The sequence below is a fragment of the Cetorhinus maximus genome, chromosome 7 (genome assembly GCF_964194155.1).
Source record: "Cetorhinus maximus chromosome 7, sCetMax3.hap1.1, whole genome shotgun sequence".
NCBI classification, from domain to species: domain Eukaryota; kingdom Metazoa; phylum Chordata; class Chondrichthyes; order Lamniformes; family Cetorhinidae; genus Cetorhinus; species Cetorhinus maximus.
The window spans coordinates 98,360,486-98,369,287 of NC_135885.1; the positions used below are offsets into that span (position 1 = coordinate 98,360,486).

The following is an 8,802-nucleotide window of genomic DNA, read 5'->3' on the forward strand; positions in this document are numbered from 1 at the left end:
TTCTAAATTTATGGACGACACCATATTGGGGGTTGGGATGATGGTTGGAGTGGGGGAGCCAATACCGAGGAGGACTGCAACAGATGAATAAACTTGCAGAATGGGCAAATAATTGGCAAATGCAGTTCCACTTAGAAAAAATTGAGGAGGAAGAACACTGTGGGATAGAGAAACAAAGGAATCTCAGAGTATAAATACAATCACTAAATGTGTGCCATAGGTAACCAAGACCATAAAAAAACAAACACTAGGGTATATTTCGAGAGGGATAGAATTGAAATTAAACTTATATCAAACTTCAGTTAGATTAGGTTTAGGGCTGGATTTAATACAACCTGTCACAGGCAAACATGGTGACCAGGCCTACTTAGTCACAAGAGAGAACCTACATCAGTCTCCTGTTGGTGGCAAAACCTCCCTTCATTAATTAGGAAGGTAGAAGAAGCTGATGTAGGGTTCCCAGGCACCAGCAGCAGGATGTCAGTTAGGCTCATTAATGAGCCAATTGCTTCCCATTGCCTCTGAGTGCATGACTGGAGGCCTGTCAACATGGTGGCACCCAGCGCCGGGAGAGGAGGAGTAGTGGCGGTGGCGGCGGGGGCGGCGGAGTTGTAGGAGTCTGAGCGACATGGGGGACGGCGACTTCTCGGTCCCTGAAGATTTTCCTCCACTGAAAAATGACACATTCCTCAGAGCAGCATGGGGAGAGGTGACCGACTATGTCCCTGTCTGGTATATGAGGCAGGCAGGAAGATATCTCCCAGAATTCCGAGAAACTCGAGCAACTCAGGATTTCTTCACAGCCTGTCGCACTCCAGCAATCTGCTGTGAGTTAACATTGCAGCCCCTCAGACGGTTCCCATTGGATGCTGCTATCATTTTCTCTAGTGATACCTAAGGCACTGGGGATGCTCAGGCACTGCAGGTGTTTGAATCTCATGCTGGGCATCTTGGAAGTGAGCAGTTCACTGAGTTTTCCTTGGCATACCTCAGAGAGATCGCCCACCGAGTGAAGGAAAAACTGAAAGTTTTGGGCCTAGATCAAGTGCCAATGATTGTTTTTGCAAAAGATGCCCATTATGCTTTGGAAGATCTTTCACAGTCTGGGTACAAGGTGGTGGGGTTGGACTGGACCATTCAACCTAGAGTTGCACGTGAAAGAACAGGAAACAAAGTAACCCTTCAAGGTAACATGGACCCTTGTGCACTCTATGCATCTGAGGATAAAATAAGTGAAATGGTGAGGAAGATGATTGAAGAGTTTGGTACACAGCGCTACATCGCAAACCTGGGCCATGGCATGTATCCTGATATGGATCCTGAACACGCGGCCACATTTGTGAATGCCGTACATGCACACTCACGACAGATATGCAAGAATGAATAATACTTTCCGTATATTGTACTTTGGAAAGGATTCAACTAAGATACACAACCCATGGGAACAATGTGTTGAACTGGGAGAATTGCGCTGATAATCAATAGAAGAATATTAACCACTGGCTCAACTGAAAAGAATAGTTTTCATATGAAATAAAAAACAGATTTTATTTCAACAGAAAAAAAAAGGGTTTCTGCTGTGAATGGCACATGGACGAGGCGCTTGCGCTTTATCCGTGTGGAATCGATATCAAGAGATTTCGGAAGCACAATTTTTGTTTCTTGGAGCTGCTTGTGATCGTTTGTCTCAGCGCTCCGCAAAAGAGAGAAAAAGAAAATTCAGTAGTGGCTCAGTGATTAAATGGGAACTGCACAGCTTTCCTGCGCTTCCTGAAGGCTGCCCAACAAACCCTCTTGGGTTTGCCAGCGGCCTGCCAGGGGGTCCCTCGCTATCAGTTGTTCTGTGCATGATTGAGGGAACCAGCATTGGGAGGGGGGGAACTGGTGCTGAAGGCCACCATCCTGCTCTTGCTTCCGACCCCCCCACCCCTCCCACTCGCGACACACACGCCGCCTATCCCAACGAGCCCTCACTCAACTTGGCAAACCTGAGCCTCTGGTGGGTGGCTCCTAGTGACGTTGCCTATAATGGAGAGCTGCCAGCTTCTGATTAGCTGGCATCTCTCAGCAGGGAGGATTTCCACTGCCTGGGCCTTGAATCCTGGGCAGGGCCCAATGATGGCCTGAAGAGCACTTAATACCGTTGGGCCTCCCCCATGGAACTCTCGATGGTTCCCAACCAGTTTTCTGACCAGTGGGCTAGACCCCGTTGCTCATATTAATTTCAGCCCTTGGAATGCTTTGTGCCATTCTGGTCGCCATCCTATACAAGGATTGAGAGGCACTGGAGAGAAAATTTGCAAACATAACATCAGAAATGCATGGGTATACATATAAGAAAGTGATGTTCTCTATCCTCTTGAAAAAGAGAGAGGAACTAATAGCAGTCTTTAAAATTTTGAAAAGTTTTGACTGAATGGATCCAGAGAGAATGTTTCCACTTGTGGGGAACTCAAGGTCACCAAGAAATCCAATAGGGAATTCCAAAGAAACTTCTATACCCAAAAAGTTGTGAGATTGTGGAACTCACTGCCACAGGGAGTGATTGAAATGAATGGTATAGATGCATTTAAGGAGAGGCTAGACAAGCATGTGAGGGAAAAGGGAATAGAGGGTTATGCTGGTAGATTTAGATGAGGAAAGATGGGAGGAGGTTTGACTGCAGCACGACTGTCGGCATGGGCTGTTTGGACTGAATGGCCTCTTTTGTGCCTTATAGCTTATGTAATCCTGTTCAATCACATCTGGGAAATAATTTCAAGATAATTTTATGATGTAGAAATGCAAAATCAAACAAGAATCTCAGATGCTGGAAGAAATTTCATGATTTCAAGAGTTGCTCTGGAACTGTGCATTTAATAGGCTTTTGTTTCTAACTTCCACATTCAATATTAAACCTGAATAAAACATTCTCTGCGTGTTTTAATTTGATACAGTTATACTTACACAAAGAATATAGGCTCCCTGGCAGTGATTTAACAGACTAACTCAACAAAAGATTCTGATGAGAACCTAGAACTGTGACAATGAAGGTTCAACTGTCAGCCATGTTCATGCATAGAATATTAAGATTAAATGTTATTCTGTTCCTCACTGCGTTGGCAACATTTCAGAGATATTGTGTGTTTCTTGAACTGTGAGTTTAGAGCTGGAGCCATGAATATAAAATGAAGCAGCCTCAAGTAAGATTTGAGATAAAAAATGAACCTCTGCCCTCTACACAGGAATGGTGAAAGACATAACAGACTTCAAACTAGAACCATTACTGCTCCATCAGTGAACATCTTTACAACAAATAGTATCTTTAACATAGCAAAACATGCCAAGATGCTTCACAGGAGTGTAATCAGTCAATAATTGACAAGAACCACTGAAGAAGATATTAGGATATGTTACCAAAAGCTTGGGCAAAATTGCATGCATTAAGGGTGTCTCAAAAGAGCAGAGAGCAGCTGAGAGGTTTAATAATGACATACTAGAGCTTAGGACCAAGACAGCTGAAGGCACAACTGCTAACTACACAGTGAAGGAAGTCAAGGCTGGATGGATACTTATTCAGCAATGAGAATAAACATTAGGAAGTGGCAGGCCTCTTTAATTTCCACCCAATATGAGCATGATTTTGTCAACGGCCAAGCTGGCATCAGGGCTTACCACTCTCCTCAGTTAAATAGAAGAGCTGTAGGCGATGAATGGGCACCTTCCTGCGGGTCACCAGTTATGGTCGAGAGAATTGGCTGGCACCACACGAGAAGGCAATCCAAGTGTAGGGATAGGAAGGTTTTCTTTCTGGGCCCAGGAGAAACACTGCTTCAGCTCCTGACCCCACATACAAAGAAAAAGCTTAAACATTTCTGAAAGCTTCTTTAACACTGCTGCTGGTCAGGCTGTTCATTGTCTTGTACAAATGGGCAAAGCGTGCATGGAGAATACTTCACATATTCTGTAAGGAAAATGAACTCTTAACATACATTTTATAATGACATTCAACCAGCATGCCTTCGGAAGCTGGAAACTGATGGGGGAAATTCTTGTTTCTCAATCTTGCTGAACTATGACAGATCTTGAAAAGTTCTGCAGAAATAAAATAACACAGAACTCAGTAGTCTGTTGACCTCTTCTGCAAACATCCTCATCTGAAAGTTTGCCAACTTCACTGAAGTAAGTTTGAAGAAGATACAGAGTACCAGGATGGGTTTCTCAAACAAGCAGCTCAGTGTGTAATTGGGCAATTTGAAAGAAGGCAAATAACAATTGTATCAGTGACACTATCAGTTTGATATTTTATCCCTGTTTAGAATAAATGGTATAAAAGAGACTGTGAAGATAACTTGTTACTGCATTTGAGGAAAGAAGAGGTTCTTTGGTTATTGGGAGAACAATTGCCTGACAATCCATTTGCCACTTTATACAGGATAGAACAAAGCCTCATCTTGATGGCTCATTACCTTGCTGAAATACAGCCAAGCACTCTCTTACTTATGGCCAGCAGGGAATTGCAGGTGGGTCATGAGAAAGAGTGCAAGACTGTTGGGATTCTTCGCAAGCGGCACCCACTTCTCATTCTCTACCCACCCACCCCCACCACTCAGACAGAGGGGTCTATTTTACGTTTCTCAATGGGGTGCGGGAGGTTGATCCAGAAACGTGCAGTTCGCTGACCCCCGTCCCCACCCTTTATGCATCCTGAATAAAGTGTGTTGTGGATAATTATCAGCCACCCGCCAGGAAACCCTGTGCCAATTATAGCTGCATAGGAAGATCGCTTCCAGACCACAGCCCCTTCCCTTATCTCCTGACCAAGCTTGCAGTTAGTAACAGGGCCAGTTTCTCATGCCTGTTTTTAAATGCCATACCATAGTAAGTTCTTGTGATTTGAATTAATATAATAAATAACATAGTGTTGAATTTTTGTTGCAGCTACATCCACATTGTAATATAAATAATACCTTGGTGTGAGGGTTCTGAAAATCAGCACTGAAGGCCGGTACGGCATATGGCAGAGTAGTAATGCTATGGTCACAGCTAGTATTGTGTCCCCCTGCTCTCAGGATCAGTCTTTATTAACCATTCTTGAAGGCGCCACAATGGTTAAAAAAAAAAGTTATGAAAGATGATACAGACACTGCCACCTTCCCCAGCAGAATCTACTTGTATATTGATACATTCAACCATGGTCCTGGTGGCAGGCCTCACCTGCTACTTTGTGCCACCTTGGCTTCGCTGGCGTAAAAGACTCCCAAACTTCTTTAGATTTAAACTTTAAGATCAGACACCCAAAAAATCCAGCAGGCAACATAAAATTGCAGACGATTGGGTTGTTAATAAGCTTAATAGTTTGTTCATCAATTTTTTTCCTAAAATTACAGGCCGGTTGCCAATTTCGGCACCCGCTTGACTTCCATGTAATCGGAGACCACCATGATGATATTGGGTTGGCAACCTGGTGACATCACACCAGATTTACGTAAGCACAAGGGGGCAGTGAACCCAGATTTTGAGAGTAAAATTCACCCCAGTGTTACACATTCTGCCTCCTGTCCCGATGACATGGTCTGCCCCTACGCAGGTACAGTAGGCAGTCTTTGGCAGGGATCTCAATAGTTCCAAAACCCAGAGGACCTTGATCATCTGCATCTCATCTGTTAGAGCAGGGAAATTAACTGCCTTCCACCAACTCAGCTAAAGCCACAGGGGATGCAACACGGGGGAGTAAAAGAAAGCAGATGAAAAGGACTTGATCGTTGTACAAGAGATTCACTTGGATGTGCATAACAATGTTTATGGCATTATGTATGTGTTTAACTAAATGAATTATACACTTCATTTGAATTCTTTATTCTCCTTTTCTCTACTTTGTTGCATTCCAAATTCCAAGTGGGCTGTAGTCTTCAATTGAATGGTGTTATCATGTTGGATGATGAAGAAGGGTTGAACCATGTAATGGTTGGAATTTTGACTATGGGAATGATTTGTGTTTGGGGGTTTGGCACACCACAGGATTCAGGATCTCATTACCATGTGGTCTCACACACTCAGATTCGCTAAACATGCCTGTATGAGGACATCAAGGGCATCTCTGGCAGCCAGGTGAGTGGCTCTGGGCACTTGGCCACATGTCACAGAATCAAAATTTTAATGCCACAGAAGGAGGCCATTTGGCCTATCATGTCTGCACCGGCTCTCCAAATGAGCATTATGATCTAGTGCCATTGCCCTGCTTTTCCCCTATACCCCTGCACATTGTTTCTATTCAAATAATCATCTGATGCCCTCTTGAATGCCTCGATTGAACCTGCCTCCACCACACTTCCAGGCAGTGCATTCCAAACCCGAACCACCAGTTGTGTGAAAAAACAAAGAGGTGTTGAAGGTGGTGAAATTATCTAAAGGAATGTGCTAACATTCTGGACAACTCTCTACTCTACACATTCCTTTAGATAATATCACCACCTTCAACATCTCTTTGTTCTTTTGTCTGTGACATCTTTTGGTTATCTCCACCTATTACTGACTGCTTGTCCTAACAACCACCCTCCCACCCTCCTTAAACCAGCTTATATTTCACCCCTTTCCTATTTTTAATTAGTTCTGTTGAAGGGTCATGAGGACTCGAAACGTCAGCTGTGCTCTTCTCTGCCGATGCTGCCAGACCTGCTGAGTTTTTCCAGGTATTTCTGTTTCTGTTTTGGTTTTGGATTTCCAGCATCTGCAGTTTTTTGCTTTTATCTCTATCAAATCTCCTCTTAGCAGCCTTCTCTCCAAGGAGAACAGTCCCAATCTCTCCAATCTATCTTCGTAACTGGAGTTTCTCATCCCTAGAATAATTTTTGTAAACCTCTTCCACACTCTCTCCAATATGTTCACATCCTTCCTATAATGTGGCACCCAAAACTGCACACAATACTCCAGCTGAGATCTAACGAGTATCTTATATAAATTCAACATAACCTCCTTGCTCTTGTACTCTATGCCCCTATTAATAAAACCCCGGATACTATATGCTTTATTAACTGATCTCTCCACCTGTCCTGCCACCTTCAATAATCTATGCACATATGCACCCAGGTCTTTCTGCTCCTGCACCGCCTTCAACATTTCACCCCCTATTTTACATTGTCTGTCCATGTTCTTCCTACCAAAATGCATCACCTCACACTTCTCAACATTAAACTTCATCTGCCACCTATCTACCCACTTCATCAACTTGTCAATATATCTCTTTGAAGTTCTACACTGTCCACCTCACAGGTTACAACACTCCCAAGCTTTGTATCATCTGCAAACTTTGAAATTGTCTCCTGCAAACCAAGATCTAGATCCTTAATGCATAACAAGAAAAATAAGGGTCCCAATACCGACCACTAGAGAACACCACTACAAACCTTCCTCCAGCGTGAAAAATATCCACTGATCATTACTCTCTGCTTCCTATTTTTCAACCAATTTTGTATCCACGTTGCTACTGTCCCTTTAATTCCATGAGCAATAACTTTTTAAAATTCATTCACGGGATGTGATGTTCACTGACTAGGCCAGCGTTTATTGCCCATCCCTAATTCCACTTGAGAAGGTGGTGATGAACTGCCTTCTTGAACCACTGCAGTCCATGTGGTGTAGGTACACCCACAGTGCTGTTAGGGAGGGAGTTCCAGGATTTTGACCCAGTGACAATGAAGGAACGGTGATATATTTCCAAGTCAGGATGGTAAATGGCTTGGAGGGGATCTTTCAGGTGGTGGTGTTCCCATCTATCTGCTGGCCTTGTCCTTCTAGATGGTAGTGGTCATGGGTTTGGAAGGTGCTGTCTAAGGAGCCTTGGTGAATTCCTGCAGTGCATCTTGTAGATGGTATACATTGCTGCTACTGTGAGTCAGTGGTGGAGAGAGTGAATGTTTGTGGATGTGGTGCCAATCAAGTGGACTGCTTTGTCCTGGATGGTGTCAAGCTTCTTGACTGATGTGGGAGCTGCACTCATCCAGGCAAGTGGGGAGTATTCCATCACACTCCTGACTTGTGCCTTGTAGATAGTGGACAGGCTTTGGGGAGTCTGGAGGGGAGTTACTTGTTGCACGAGTCCTAGCCTCTGACCTGCTCTTATAGCCACAGTATTTATATGGCTAGTCCAGTTCAGGTTCTGGTCAATGGTAACTCCCAGGATGTTGATAGTGGGGGATTCAGTGATAGTAATGCCATTGAACATCAAGGGGTGATGGTTGGATTCTCTCTTGTTGGAGATGGTCATTCCCTAACACTTGTGTGGTATGAATGTTACTTGCCACTTGTCAGGACAAGCCTGGATTTTGTTCAGGTCCTGCTGCATTTGGACATGGGCTGCTTCACTATCTGAGGAGTCATGAATGGTGCTGAACATCGTGCAATCATCAGCGAACATCCCCGCTTCTTACCTTATAATGGAAGGAAGGTCATTGCTGAAGCAGCTGAAGATGGTTGGGCCGAGGACACTACCCTGAAGTACTCCTGCAGTGATGTCCTGGAGCTGAGATGACTGACCTCCAACCACAACCATCTTCCCTTGTGCTAGGTATGACTCCAACCAGCAGAGAGTTTTCCCCCTAATTACCATTGACTCCAGTTGTGCAAGGGCTCCTTGAAGCCACACTCAGTCAAATGCTGCCTTGATGTCAAGGATAGTCACTCTCACCTCGAGAGTTCAGCTCTTTTGCCCATATTTGAACCAAAGCTGTAATGAGGTCAGGAGCAGAGTGGCCCTGGCAGAATCCAAACTGGGCATCAATGAGCAGGTTATTGCTAAGCAAGTGCCGCTTGATAGCATTGTTG

General features: G+C 44.2%; 1 non-coding gene and 1 pseudogene across 1 annotated transcript; both read left to right on the forward strand.

The window, feature by feature from the left end:
• The first annotated feature begins 536 nt into the window (after positions 1-536).
• LOC144682954 (uroporphyrinogen decarboxylase pseudogene) lies at positions 537-1,568 on the forward strand (annotated as a pseudogene).
• On the forward strand, positions 1,564-1,698 carry LOC144683151 (U11 spliceosomal RNA). Its single transcript, XR_013577195.1, has one exon. It is a non-coding gene; the product is annotated as a U11 spliceosomal RNA (small nuclear RNA).
• The last annotated feature ends 7,104 nt before the right edge of the window (positions 1,699-8,802 follow it).